The sequence below is a fragment of the Typopeltis vanoorti genome, chromosome 18 (genome assembly GCF_054136105.1).
Source record: "Typopeltis vanoorti isolate ZY-2024b chromosome 18, IOZ_Tvanoo_1.0, whole genome shotgun sequence".
Classification (NCBI taxonomy): domain Eukaryota; kingdom Metazoa; phylum Arthropoda; class Arachnida; order Uropygi; family Thelyphonidae; genus Typopeltis; species Typopeltis vanoorti.
The window spans coordinates 20,115,094-20,130,969 of record NC_143566.1 but is presented as its reverse complement, the minus strand read 5'-3'; the positions used below and the strand labels follow the sequence as shown (position 1 = coordinate 20,130,969).

Here is a 15,876-nt window from a genome sequence, read left to right as displayed (position 1 = left end):
ACATTCGCACGAAAATAAAGATTTAATTCTTGAACTGTCGCAATGCTTATATTTCTCCGCAACGTATTGCTATTGAATCAGCGGTTTTAATCATTTTACACTTCAAATTATCTTTCCATCGGTATTTCCGAGAAGACAGGGCAAGGGGGAGGGGATTCCCCCCTTTAACATATTTATCGTGAAGTTTACGCAGACAGATTTATCAAAGTAGGAGTTCTTCAATGAGCGTGTATTGACTTTTTCCCCGGTCTTCTTTCTATCATTACAGCCCCGTCTCCAAAGGCCAGGGAGGCGGGTATGTAAAGGCCATGGAGGCAGTAAGCCTGGAGTTTGGTGGCGTGGCGGAGCAGGGACGGGGGGGGGGGGGGAGAAGCTACTGCGAGTTCCCATCCTTAACATCTGCACCGAGGATTGGCTAAAGGCACCTTGCCGCGACACCAAAAGATAATGAACGACGTACATCTGGAAGAAAAGTATCTTAGACACCACAAGCAGATGATACGAGTTGTCCGATTTGCCAACTGCTATCATTAGAGACTCTTTCGTTATAAGTTGGTTATTTTTATTATGGAAGAAATAAAGTAATGACTTATTTTAAACTTTATGTTATCAATATAACTGTAGTTTAATATTTAAAGTACAAATTTCTAACCGATTTATGATAATATGCTTGAAATAATAAAAATACGCGTTAGTTAGATAAAAAAAAAATAAATAAAAAGTCTAATATTGGTAAAACAAACAAATAAAACGTGTCTGCTGCCATTGTTATAATATAATATTTAATACGAGCAGAAGTTTACAATTTTATTTATTTAAGTAGAAAACAGGTGGATTACATGAAGCTTTAAAAACAATTGTCTGGAATGAAATAAACTTTTGAAACAAACATCGATTTAGCGAGAATTGTTGAATGTGAAAATGAGGCCATTGTGCGACTATTATTGTTCTTTACTTTTCTTTTTTTTTTTTTTTGTCGTGAATATTTTACCTTGTCCGTGTTAGTCATGTTTACATTATTGCTGGTTTAGCTGGGTAAAATTAAAATCTATTTTTTAGGCTTAGTCTTATCATTATTTACTCCTACTAAAAGTCTCCTTGTTGACGGTCTGATTGCAAAATGCCACCAGGCAGATGATTCCATTTCAGAGAAAAACACCGAGTCATGAATTGAATTAAGAAGCGGCAACCACTTGTGGTTGTAGTCATGAAGAATTTTTTTTCATCATATGATACAACATGAAAGAAAATATTGCTGTTTTTAATTTAATTTAAATTTTAAATTGAATTATCTATAAAAATTATTTATTTAAATTTTATAATGGCGAATATTATAGATACACTGGGGGCTCTGACGCCTACGCCCCCCCCCCCCCGTGTTCCGGACTGGTAGACCGGTTCTCCTTGAATTCAGATGACTCGAAAGGGGAGTTCCACCCCACCCCGGCGCCTACGGCGCCCAATCCCCTGAATTCCGGACTGGTAGACCTGTTCTCCTTGAATTCTGATGACTCGAATTTTGAAGCCTCGACACTCAGGGGCTACCCTGAGTTTCAAAACGTTTGAAATAACTTGACAAAAACGTTACAGCCTACATCCGTTTCAAGCCGACGTCACATCCGTTTCCAATTTCAGCTTATCATTTTATAGTACTGTATAGAGTAGATTTATGTTTTATAGCCAAAAATAGAAAACATTATTTATCCATTGTTATGATGTCATCATTAAATGCATTCTAGAATTGAAAGAGGAGTTGGTGGGGGAAGATTGCGAATAGAGAATATCTTTCTAAATTCTCCATTCAGAAATTCATCACTTCTACGTAGAAAATGAAACAGATTTTTCATGTGTTTAATAGACTATATCGTATAGTCTTATGATATAGTCTTCAGATTTCAAATGCCAGAAAAGATCCCTTTGGTATCTTTAACGTTATAATAAACCCAAGGTTAAAAAAAAAAAAAAAACTTTCTATATATATATATATATTACGCACACAGTATTTTTAACGAAAATAGCTTTCAGTCCTATAAATTTAATAAAATTTATTGGTATTTTATATTTATAGTAAATATATTTTAATAGTTATTTCAATAATTGAAAAATATGTATGCTAACTACTAAATGTTTCATTCACCATTTTTTTCTTTTTGCTAATCTAATCATTATTAAGTTGATTGGTTTTATGATTATTATATACTATTCGAAGAGATAAAGCTCTAAATTCTATTCTAGCCGAATTTATTGTACATTTTATGTTGTTCCTGTAATCCAAACCATTATCAGCAAGCTTTTTTTTATGCTGTACTCGGAGTCTGATCTTACTCTAAGCCACGATCCAGGTGTGTTTTCAACGGTACAGGTGGGCACAGACGATTCCAGAGGGCACGCAGGTGGTTTAGATTCATTGTTAGGTCTCGTTTCAGCAGTTTATATGTATAAAAAATGAAACAAAAACAATTGAATCACCTTTGCAGCATCTTCTGATATGCTCCACAGTAGCATAGTTTTTAATTTTACACTACCAAGTTTAAAACAATCAGATTTCTTTTTTCTTTATTACACAAGGTTAGTTCTTTGTACATCCGTTGCATGGCAGCACTGTTACTTTAGTGTTTCCGGTGTCAGAAACGGTCGTTTGCTTTTAATTGTAACAAGTTAATTAGCTGGTGTCTTCTCGGAAATGCAAGAATACCAGAAAAAGAAAAAAAAAGCTACTGCCGTGCATTTTTGTCATTTGTTAGATTAAAATATGCAAAAGAGGGAGAATAAAAGAAAAAGAAAGTTGACTTCTTGTAAGAATAACAATTTGAGATGTTACTTTGAATAAAAGACAAGATGTAATTAGAAATCTTTGTCATCTTACAAATACTCTTGACTTATTATTTTCTCTATTTTTCAGTAAACGCTAAACCGTCTCTGAGCAGAGAGAGAGAAGTCTGTCGCCCGCTGGAACACTAAGCACGTAACAACCTGTTCTTTGTAGCCTGCAGCGGGAGTCGTAAAATATCAAGATCTCGGTAAGGAGCAAGGTAAGACAATTTTCACAGAGAGAAGGTAGTTAATTGTAAGACTTAGTGATTGTGAGAAAATAATGAAAGAGGAATTTGCGAAGAAAGACGAAATGGCGATAATGGAGCGAATGCGATTCCACCAAGAGATGGAGGAGGTTTTTCTTCTTCGCACAAAGCACGTGCCGATCCTCGCTTTTCCGCAATCTCTGTTAATGTCCAAAGATACGATAACATAATTTATTGCTTTTGTCCACCCAGAAGGGACTTACTGAAACAAACTCAACAACTAATTAACAACTAATTGCTTTCTTTAAATATATTGCGTTTTTTTTTTTTTTTTGTCAAGCAGAACTAGCGCCTCTAGTGGAGGTAAATTGAAACTCAGTCAAGGTGACTGACGGGATTGTAAATCCAACTTCTGGGGTCGGTGTGGGGAAGAGAGACTCAGCGAGTGTTTATTTAATTGATCTATCGGTAACATGTCAATTTTTTTTTTTTTTTTTTTTTTGTGAGTACGTTTGTTGGGGAAAGGCACTGCAGTCAAAAAGAAAATAACGAACACCCTTATCTTTATAGAACTGTTGTAAGGGGTGGTAATTCTGAAGTACAGAAATGGAAACGCAGTGGAAATTCCGTATGCTGCTGTACTAAGTCATATCCAATATACTCTCCCTTTAGTATCGTGCCGCAGGCGAATGGTGTTATTCCACACTGTAGGGTGTCCTGGGAAATATAGTGGACCTCACTGTCAATGGCTGCCTTCTGTTCCCACAGGAAATAGTCGGACGGATTAAGATCAGGGGGAAACTGGTAGCCATCCCAACCCACCGTTGCGGATATCAGGGGAAACAGCACACTCTGCTACGGAAGTCTCTCTTGCAGAAAGTTCCACATAACACTGGCGAGTCCGACACGTTGAAATTAATGTCAGTACCACAACCCAAAAGCACGGGATGAATCCATTCAGACAGAAGCGACACTTCTGGCTGCGATCAGTGCTTATTCCAAGAGGCACTTCTGTTTCTTATGATGCATGCTACGGTGCACACGTAATCAAGTACCGAAATCAGAAGTACTGTACATGGCAATACCTGTTTATTATGGCAGAGTTTGGCGAGAATTTTCTTTAAAAGAATAATCCGAGTGTGTAGGAAAGATTCCATTAAGAAGGGTTTGTTTTTAATCCTATTAACGAAATATAATTCCTTCGATGATATGTCTTACAAAATCCTGACCACACAGTGGGGATTTGTTAATTCTCTGAGAAGGCGGATTACCCTCATTGTTGATGGCATTGAATTCACATCACCGATGTTTAAATTTGCAGAGAATATAAATGCAGACGTGATTTGCATTCATGTTTTGTTAAATACGTTATTTTTCGTGTTTACATTGTTCCATTGGTATAGCTGCGATGTTCGCAGGAAATAAAGAGCGGAGAATCGGCAGGGTGAATACTTATAACGTGCTTTAAAAAAGTACGTTTTAGGAATGAAAGAGAAATTTTTAATGGAATGTTAAAAAGAAAAAAGTCTTTATTAAATCAATGCATTGAAGCAAACTAAGAGTTATTTTCTGTTTTAATTAGTTAAATTAATTTAAAAAAAAAGTTTTACGTAAAAAAAATGCAAATTTACTGCAATATGTCAGGCGACTACTTTTATTTATTTATTTTTTTGAAAGATGTCTCAGGTTATCTAAAATGTACTACTACCCAGTTCTGTAACAAAAGACTGCTGCCATTTTTGCCTTTATTCTTGCTAGGAGCTTGAACTCTCGTCAGTAATTGACGTATGTTTTGTACAGAGTTTTTTTTTTTTTTTGAGGGAGAATGGTATCCGCTTTTTGTGCTTCAACAATGTTCGAATTTTTATGATACTATTTGTCTGTTTATTGCATTCCGAAAAATCAAAAATGTATCAAAATCTACTTCAGTAATTTAAAGCATTTTTTTTTTTTTTTTTTTTTTTTAAATTTAAAGTACACTGCCTGGAAAGAAGTCAGCGCAAGATGCACTGCCATATAACGAGTCGCGTGTTTGTAGCCGGTATAAATTGGAGGAATATGATGCTTCCAAGTCAGTGCCACTGTGTCCGGGAGAAATGGCTGCGAGAAGGGAACTGACGGAGTTTGGAAGGATGCCATGTTGCAAGGAGTCACCTGCAAGTGTTATTAACGACCCACCACACTCACTGAACGTGACCATAGGGTGCTACAAAGCATGATGTGCAAAAACCGCCATCAGCCGAAACGTTGAATACCGAGTTCCGGACATTGACTGGAACTCGAATCTGCACAAAAACATTCAGAACCGAGGCCCACAACATGGGATTCCATAGTAGGACTGCAATGTTCAAGTCCAACATTATCCGAATAAACATGTAGCGTCGTCTTCGGCGGTGCAAAGAGTGTACAGTGGGACGCGGAAGCTTGCAAAGCTGTGTTATGGAGCAACGAATCACGCTACACCCTCTGCCGAGCAGATTGATGGGTGTAGGTGGGCCGAATGTCCGGTCAACGTCCGAGTGCTACCACAACTATGAAATTCGGAGGTGGTGTGATGGTACTGTCCTGGTTTGGCCATGGATGTCTGTTTGTGATGCCACAAACATTGAACTCCGAGTTCTGAATGTTCAGATACTCCGAGAAGTATCTGAACATTCTGGACGGTGCAATGCTTCCTACTCTGTGGCGTTTCTATGGAACTGACCCGTGTCTTTTTCAGCAAGACAGTGCACCATGTTATAAGGCTGCTGCTGCTGTAACTGCATGCTTTTTGGATATGAACGTCATCACACTTCATTGGCCTCCACAGAGCCCTGATCTCTATTGAATACTTGTAGGATGTACTGCAGCTTTGGGTGAAGTAAAGGGACATCCGCCCTACAACAGACCAGAATCAAAATGAGCGACTTCATTGTTTGTGCATTCTTTAGAAATCTTCATGCCCATCATCTTTTCCACTGAAAGAATTCCAATTCGTTTACATAATACATATCCAAATCCCTTATTTCGAAAATTTAGCCACCTATACTTCGCAGTGAATACCCCCCCCCCCTCCTCGGTTGGACGCTGAAAACATACAAAAACAGTCTGTTATGCATTCTCGGTAGTTAAATTCTTCACTTTTTATAATTTCTTAACTGTGGGAATCGAGAAACCAGTAATTCTTTTCGTCGTATACTTTATGCGTTAAGACAATTTTTGTATTACTTCTTAGAAGTGGCGTACCCAGAGGGGGAGGCACGGGCCCTTCCCCACCAAAGAAAAAGGAAGGAAGAAAGAAAATTTTCCAAAAATCTTTTCCTAATTAAAATTCTTTTTTCTTTTCTTTTCTTTTCTTTTTTTTTATTTATGCTGTGCCGTGTCTTCTGTTTCTGTACTACTTATGAATTAGCGATCATTGCAGATGCTCAGTCATAGGTCGTATGAGATGCGTAGTGTGTATTCTCAAATCGTCCACTCAACTCGGCCCCCCCCTCCATCCCCAAGATTTAAATATTGAGTGTGCTACTGCTTTTTAAACGCTTAAATAAAGAGAACATTAAAAAAAAAAAAAAGCTCACAGTAAATGTATACTGCATTAGTGAAAAATAGAGTATTTCGTGTTTTTAGAATATCATACTTCCTAGTCGCAATCCAAATCAGGTAAAACCGTATTTTGAAATATTTTCTAGTAAGTGAAAGTTTTCGTCTGTAGTAGTGATGCGTAACTTAAATAGTCCGATAGCAAGTAGAATGTGTGGTCCACGGTAGCACTGGGGTAACGTGCTCCCTCAGCACCGTGAGATTGAAAGAGAACAAATAAAACAATCCCATGTACTAAAAAAAATATTCACATTATCCATTAACCCTAAACTTAAAACATTCTTTTAAGTACACCACGCCTGTTTACCCACAAAATTATGGTGCATAGGGAAAGGCATTCCACTGCACCATCCAGCCAAATGTCATTTTTGTCCCCAACCAGAAACACTATACCACATACTGCTCTACTGCCCTCATTCGTCTAAAATATGGAACACCGTACAGCCTCATACACAACACAAACTACCCATCACAGAATACACACTCTTCTGGCTAAACGAAGGACAAATTAACAACACTACAGCAATAATCATCATTTCAGCGATGTATGCTATCTGGACCTGCAGATGCGATAAAGTTTATGGCAGAGAAGCAGGCCCAGATATAATTAAAAAGCTGAACAACTACTTAAAACAAATCATTACAGACACTATACACAGAAAAAAAGATTACAAGAAACCAATGGCGCAGAACAGGTCTCATAACAGAAGATGTGGATGAACAAGTACTTATTCAAGAAATAAAAGACCCACCGTAAAACAACAAATCAAGCCCATCCCCTATATACGCATACATACAAGAGATAATGATGTAGCAATAACCCAATTAATGATACACAGCCAAAAATATATGAAAGAAACTATATGTATATAATATGTATAATAGGTAAAATAATTATATCTATAGAATATGAATGATCATATGTAGAGAATATGTATTATATGTAAAGTAGTAATAGGTATATATGTATGTGTATGTAAATGTGTTTATATTTATATATGTATATTTGTATATACATATATAAATATGGTATATGGAAATAGAATTCAGTTGTCAGATTAATTCACAATGTAAAATCCGAACCTGTATATGTTAAAACAAACCTTACATAGGCTTGTTGTTTTAAGTTTCTCCTAACAAGAGATACTAACGTAGATCGAATCCCATGTGTAAGTGGAAATATACAACAAAAATATATGAATATCATATAATAGAAGGAAATATGATTTATGAAAATAGATATGTGACTGTTAATTCATAATATAGAATTGAATGGATACAAAAGATATGTTATATTAAAAGAAAAAAAAATACTGCTCAGCTCATGTTAAAAGGACTTTAGGAAGAAGCAGACACTGAGCAGACTATGATGTTAAAAAATCCGGAAGAATAAATTGTAAAAATATACATATTGCTAAGATATGAAAAAATGTAAATCAAAATGCCCAATAGAATAAGCATTCTATGTACATGTGTATATATATTGTAAATAGTTGTACATATATTTATTTTGAATGTACTTAGATGCTTTGGTGTAAGTAAATATAACTGGGGTAACGTGCTTGTTCGTCGAGTGACATGATCGTAGTTTGAGTCCCGTAGAAGGCCTTTCGGAATTCTTTCCTGCCTCATCACTCGATGCTGAGTTAGTCGGTCTCAGGCCGTGGACATGAGGAGAAATCCCTTGACAACAATTCTAAGGAACTATCCCCGTACGGAATAAAAGAGGGGGTAGTTCCTTGCTCCTACGAATATATAGGACATAATTGGACGCCCAAGAACGTATTTATGTTGGTTTCGAAGGTGAAATTCAAAAAATAAAATGGCTCCATCTTTTGGCAGAATAGTGATATAAATAACCCATAATCCCTTGAGTAGAAAACGCATGGCAAAGGGTAGCGATGACTTGTGTAATCGTAATGTATCTATTTCAGTAGTTTACATAATCTACTAATAGATCAACCCTACGAACATATGACGTGTTAGAATTTTAAAACTTCATTACACATTCATTCATTTCCGTGATTTCTCTTTAAACCAGTTTTTTTTTTTTTTTTTTTTAATTTTTATGCCCTGAAATATTTGCTGGGATAATATAAAAATATGTTTAACTTATCGGAATATCAAAACTTCAATTTATAATCTCATAAATTCGTGTACAAAATGTTAATGGGTTTCTCTCTGAATTTACATCTATTGCCGTTCACATTTTGCATCAATGGCGTCCCTGGAGGGGGGGGGAATAGAACTTCCGTTGCCTTCAATGTATGTGGGACTCGATAAGCTGTCGTAACTTAGAACAGGACTATTTTAAATTTTTAGAGCCCGTTTCTTTTCTTGTGTCAGCAATTCTCTGATACAATTCCATTTAATTAACGAAAAATAGCTTTTCGTAATAATAATGTTTTATTATTAGTTTATAAAGAAAACTTCGACTCTCCTGAACGCCAATCGTAATTTAGTAAATACATCTTTGAGATGACCTCAAAAATATACATTGACTACTTTGCCATCTGTTGGACGGCCCAGAACCTATTGTTACAGTGATAACAGAACTTTATCCATTAGTATCTCATCTAGATGCTTTTATTAAGCAAAAGATTTGTTGTATAAGGAGATAAAGGAATATAACACTCAATAAATAATTTTAGCTTCTGGATGTGTTACAAGACTGAATAGTTGACTACAGTTTCGTCAGTAGCCTACTTAATAGACATTGTGTAGAATTTTGTCTGTGCATCTTGTGAATGTGTGTGTGATCGTGATCCTTTGCAGTTAACGATCCCAGACTGCTGAACTTCCGCACTGATCGTTTAAGACCTGGGTGATTGAGCAACACAGGATGGTGCAGGATCGACCTTCTATATATGTAGGGGATGCACCAATGATTTTACATTCATTTGGAAACTGTATGCGTGGCTACTATATCTATCAAAGTTTTCCGTTATAATTTGAAATAAATGTAATTTATTCTTTATCTTTTAAGAAATAATAAAGTAAGTTATATCTTTCTTAAAGTTTATTGATCTAAATTTTAAATAGATGAAATCCTTCTTATTTTTCTAAAGATATTTATACACCTTTTAACTGTTCTATATCATATTATAATTAGTTTAGAGACCATCTATTATCCCCGTGTGGTTGCCGGGATAAGAATAGCTCCACTGTAGCTCATGCATGTCGTATGAGGCGACTAAAATGGGTACCAGGGAGGGTAACGGTTGGCAATGCTGTAGCCAATGAAGTTCTAACTGAGGCTCGACTATTGCTGTTACCCTCTTGCCATGATCAGAGCTCAATAACACCCTATCCTTACATTGTCCTCTACAGATAATGGGGAATATGAAAAGCATTCTTGCTTCGCCCATCTAGCCCCCCCCCCAAAAAAAAAAAGAAAAAAAAGTCGTGGTGTATTAACAAAAATTTTCGGAAATGAACAAAGCTTATTCTAAACAAAACTCAAGTTTTCATGCGTATAAACATTCACAAACTATTATAATTCCTGGATGCATTCACCGCACTATCACCAGAGGTGGTTCCACACCTAGAGTTCGATATATCAATGTCTACCAGATAGTAGACGTTGATAGATCACATCAAAGAAAGTCGAGTGCTAATTGCCTTGTACAACTTATTTTATGCATTGGTAGCTGACTAGACCAGGTTGGTAAATTCGACTGATTAGAACTACAGGTGCATTGACAGAAAACGGTTTCCAGTCTAAAGTACCAATTAAAATAAAACTGTATTTATTGTATATATTGAGACCTCTCCACAGAGCGGGCCATAATTCTAGTTTTCAGCCTTTGGTTGGAAGCCTACCGTATTATATTCTGCATTGTTACTGCAGTTGTTCTTGTGTTGGAAACGACATTCGTTCTAATTATTCTACCTGATGGCTGTAAGCGGATTATGGTACAGACGCTACCTTCGGCGTTCCAATTTAAAAGATTACTTCGTCACCCGAGTAAATACTGGTAGCATTCACAACAGATTCTTTTAATTATTGTTGACTTTTAATTCTGTTTGTGATCCTTACTTTTTTAAGCGAAAACCGCATTAAAAACATCAGGGTTCTTTATGCAGACAGCAGTACTGTTTTTCAGTTGTCTTGGTGACATTAAATTGTATGAGTACTTATTTAAAAAAAAAAAAAAAACCTGTCCTTAATCAAGTTGCTTACAAAACGATAGAGTGCTCCGATAGAGGAGTTCGATGGAAACTAAATAAGCGTATTATTGGTGGTGGACGTTGAGTAATCATTTTCGTCATTATCACCCTGTTAAGTAGGTAATTAGCAGTTTAACGTGACCCCATTTGTTTGATAGTTAATTATCTAACAATGGCAACTAGCTATAAATGACTTCTCGTTATACTAAGAATTAGCGTTTCATTAGAATCCGTTTTTGTTTGTTGCGTTTAAAAAAAATAAAACAAATCTGTTTCTTTCCTGTACAACTCTTCACTGCAGACAACTCAACAAACTTTTTTTTTTTTTTAAGTCTGCTCAGTCAGTGATCTCGAGAGGTAAGCGTGACTTTGAGATTTGTGACGCAACAAACAACCCACAGGGAAAAGCGAGTTTACACAATTGGTTAAATAAGAACTCGTCTATTGGCAAGGCAGCAGTATCCCGCTCTCCTCTTCTCGAGTGAGCGACCATGAGATTGATTTTTTCAGGGCCTGTTCCGCTGACCTTAAAGTCAGTTTTGCGTGTCTTGTGGCTGTTGCCTCGAGCATCACCAGAAACCAATAAATATAGACCAAGTTCTGCTTCTTTAATCTTCTCGAGATAAAGCTCTTCGCTGTAGCGTTTATCTTTTCCCAAATTTACCTCGAGATGTATCTTGCAGAGCTTTCTCGTATTAAGCAAGGGGAGAAGACGCCATTTTGGGGGTTTTCTTTTTAACCTTTTCTCTCTTAATAATCTATTACTCTAGGGGCGATGACTGGTTGAATATATATGGTGAGATGGGGTTAACAACCTCTAGTATTTTTTTCTTTCACCCCTCCCCTAAGGAAATATTCGATTTTTTTCATTATTAAGTGTTTATAATAGTATTATTATTTCTTTCCCCCACAAATAACAGTGTTACTTGGTTTACAGGCACACACAAGCAATATTTTACTCACTTCATATTTGGATTGAATTTTAGTCACTTTTGGCAAGTTATGTGATGATGTGTGTTGGCTAAAAAAACCCTAAAATATTCCAAGATACACAGTGAGATTATGAACAGCGATACTCAGTATGCACTGTTCTTAGCACTTTACAACGAAACCAATTTCACAGCCAACATGTGATGCAAAATGTGGCTTCGGTTTATTTTTCTTAAGTCAGTCTCTAATTAATGAAGGATTTAGATATGAATACACCACGATACTTGCGTTTATTTTAAACAAATTGGATGAATGATATTTTATAGTTCACCTTTTAAATAATATATTAATCTTGGGGTTTGTTTGGAGAAAAGGATTAGCATAAAATATTCATCCATAAAGTTTACAAGCACATAACATAAATCACGGAACAAAGTGATTTAAACCTCTCAACTACAAGAAGAACGAAAATGAGAGAGCCAATTGCTCGCCGTGAGCGGGCTTGGAGTGAACGAAAATGAATACAATTTATGAAGAATAATCTATTCTAATGTACATATTTTAGAATGGGGTATAATTCTTATTTTATTTAACTTTCTTTTTTCTTTTTACTCTTAATTTTTAAGTTATTTTAAATACAACGTTTTCTTTAAGATTCTGGTTATAAACTAGTTTAAAAAAAAACAAAACAAAAAACAACTCATTAACGACAGGCGCCTAGTGGAAGTTTACAGCATTACCATGACAAAGAATCGCAGTGTGTTAATTTCTAGATTAATCGTTGTCATTGTTGTATAAGAGCCAATTTGAATTCATGTATTCAGAGTACTGTATTTAGCTTCGTTCTTTCCGAATCAGTTGACACAAATAGCATCAAAAAAGAAAATACAATTATGAGATAGACGTCTGAGGAAGGAAAGGTGATTTATGTACGATGGCTAAGGAAAATAGGGTCTCCTAGAAAATATTTTCAATCCTAAAAAAATTGATATTTTTGAGAAAATATTTTTATAAAGATATTTGGCAGAATAGTGCTAAGCTAACACCCAGCTCTTATAGATAGTAAATGTTCGGGGAATGTGCTTGAGAATCATTGTCCCATACAGTAGCGCATCCAGTTTTTAATCTTGGGGGGGGGGGGGGGTTGAGTAGACGATTTGAGAATACACACTACGTATCGCATACAACCTGTGACTAAGCATTTGCAATGATCGCTAATTCGTGAGTAGTATAGAAGTAGAAGACACAACATAAAAAAAATTAATAATAATTTTAATTAGGAAAAGATTTTTGGACAATTTTCTAGTGTTTTTTTTTTTTTCCCTTTTTCTTTGAGGAGAGGACTAGAGCACCCTTCCCCACTCCCCCCTCTGTGTGCGCCACTGGTCCCATAGGGGATATGCTGCCTTTCATTGCATAAAACAATTATGTGGGACGTGCGACTTAAAAATGCAGTCCATTATTTTAATTCGATTTACGGGAATAGACCGACCGAGAAGATGGTTTTAAAATTATATAATGTCAAACCATCAAAAACATGCGCACGCATTCCCAGACCCAAAGTCGTGAATTGTGAAAGACATTGTAAGAGCTAATAAAATTACAATTACGAACAAAATAGCTAAGACTACTTTATGTATCCTTAATTCGTTGTGTTCAAAGGCTGGTTTGTTTCACTGGAAAGAAACCCCTCCAACCAGCTAATCCACATTCCAATGAAACGTCTATTATTCCTTTCATCATGCATCAGATTCGAACCCAGATCTTTGCAATAGCCGAAGGGCATATGCCATTATGACCATCATTCCTATCTGCTGTTCGGGAATGAAAATGCGGTAATAAAAATTCTCGTGTCGAATCATCCCTCCCCTAGAGCGTATTACTTGCTTTCAATTTGAGCAGGCGTGGACTATCACATTTGTATGCTCTGTCAATATTATGTGGTGCTAACACCCTGCTAATTAATTATGAATTTGAATAGAGATGCATGTACGAAATTAATTTCTCCACACTGCAATGATGACCTCTGTTTGAAAGGTTTTATTCTGCGTTCTGGGGTAAGCAACTAGAACTACATGATAGAAAGGATTATTTATGATTACTATCATTCCAATCCACTAGGGGGCACGTAATGCATTTTAATGACTATCCTCAACTACTGTTTCATGTGAGGGGTGGAGTTAATTCTGTCTCGTAAAGGCTTTTCGACTAAAGACAATTTTTTTTTTTTTTCTGTTGGTGTGTGATAAGTGGCTTTGATATTAGCAAGTTCCACTCGCTAATAACCTGTTAAATCTCTTGTGCGCTGTACAAAGACCCATGAACTGTTAAAATATGGCGCCCATCCCTTACCAGACCCCTTTCACAGAATGCAAAGATTTCATTGCTGTTGCGGGTAGAATTTAAAGTAGGAATCGAGTTGACGGAAGTGGGTGCGGTCTTGACGTAAAATGTGGTAGCCAGCCCTGTGGGTAGTAGTCTGTTTGGTGGGGTGAACTTAAGGTAGGCGTCGGGAAGCCGCCATAGGCGTGGACTCGCTTGGAGTGTTGAAAATAAGTCAGCTGCTCCTTTTTTCACAGTTGTGGTTTTTCGCCCATGGATGGCGCTATTTCTTTGTGCCACGAATAGTAGAAGAAAAAGAGCCAATACATTGAATTGACACAGTTCGTTGCTCGGACGAAATAACATTTGAAACGTACTCCTACAATTGATTTCTGGCCAAATGCTTAAAAAAAAAAAAAAAGAAGAAATGGATGATTCTGCTACATACACGACTGACTGTTCTTTCGTTTTCATGATTTTATTCCATCTTTTATTATTGGAGGATAACGTCGGAAGTAGGGGGTTGAAGACGCTGTTTTAACATGTGCACTTAACCCATACTAAGACAAGCGAGCTTTATTTATTTTTATTTTTATTGTCTAAAGCGCAAGATCTATGATGTCGTCACCAAGCTTTAAGACATCTCATTTGTTTTGAAGAAACGGAGGATTATTACGTCAGCGCTGTTCGCGAGTTCTTCAGACAACTTAAAATCGATGCGCACTTGGAAAACAGGAGTCGTCGTCAAGCTGTAAACATCGGAGGCGATTCTTTCTTTCTTCTTTTCAACTTTACTGTCTACGAACTTATCCTGTTGATTTGAGCAGCGCCACCTACGATTATTTTGTTCAAAGTCTTCGGCAAAAAAAAAAAAAAAAAAAAAAAGGAGAAACAAGCGATTTTCAAATCACGCATGCCGATAATCTTTTGACGGCCGCTTATTAATGTTGATAGGGGAAACACAAAAACAAAACGTCTTCGGATTTCTTGGTCGCGATGCACTCCAATATCGGTCAAGTAAAGCCGGGATATATGCCGCGAATATTTCTCGTCTGAAAAAGAAGGGGGAAGGGAGGGTTGTATTTAAATTACGGTCACAGTATCATAATACGCGTGTTCTTCTGACCACTTTGTGGTATGAGACTGGTTAAGTGACTGTTCATGTGGCCCTCTAGATCGCATCCCCCCCCTCTCATTAGTTCATTTATATAGACATTATTAGAGCACTCGCGCATTTAAAAGGTAAGGGAATACGGGGAATTCTGACTCACTCGTAAATCTGTACAATTGATCTGATTTAATAAGGAATTCAAAACTGCGTTGCAGAACAAGATTCTTCGCTGTTAGAACGTGGAGGAGCTATTTTATCAGTCTTTCAGTGTCCATCGCAAATCTTCTCATCACATTCTCCTCGCTAATGGGGAGAAAATAGAGAGAATCTGTCATTCTCCATTTTCATAAAAATCATTTTTTATTTTTATCAAAAAGGAGAATGACAAAATATGCAAAATGTAGAGAGGCACCGTAGAAAACAGTTCGTTATCTCTGGCTTACATCATCATCACAATAAAGACAAGCAGGTGCTTATTTAATTGGTTAAACACAAATTACCCACAGCTGTGCATGCTCTAGTAGATAAAACGTAATCTGTGCTGACTCAGCTTGACTAATTATTCCGTTGACTTGTGCCTCTGTTGGACAAACGAGAAATTTCTCTCCAGCATGATTTGACCGAGTGTTTAGCGTATCCGGCCAACAACTGTGGTCCTTCAGATGGGTGGTGAATTTCATCGTCCTGTGCGAGATCACCTTTCTTAGAGGCCTGAAGTCATCTGCAAAAATTCCAAATTTG

The 15,876-nt window shown here is 36.6% G+C and overlaps 1 protein-coding gene across 4 annotated transcripts in view; it reads left to right on the top strand.

Moving 5' to 3' along the window:
* Positions 1 to 15,876, top strand: part of Gug (arginine-glutamic acid dipeptide repeats grunge) — a 565,908-nt gene that overhangs the window by 93,054 nt on the left and 456,978 nt on the right. For all 4 annotated transcript variants that reach the window (XM_090408198.1, XM_090408202.1, XM_090408199.1 and 1 more), the window contains exon 2: positions 2,903 to 3,032. The gene's annotated coding sequence lies outside the window, so the exon portion shown is untranslated. The remainder of the gene's footprint in view (positions 1 to 2,902; positions 3,033 to 15,876) is intronic.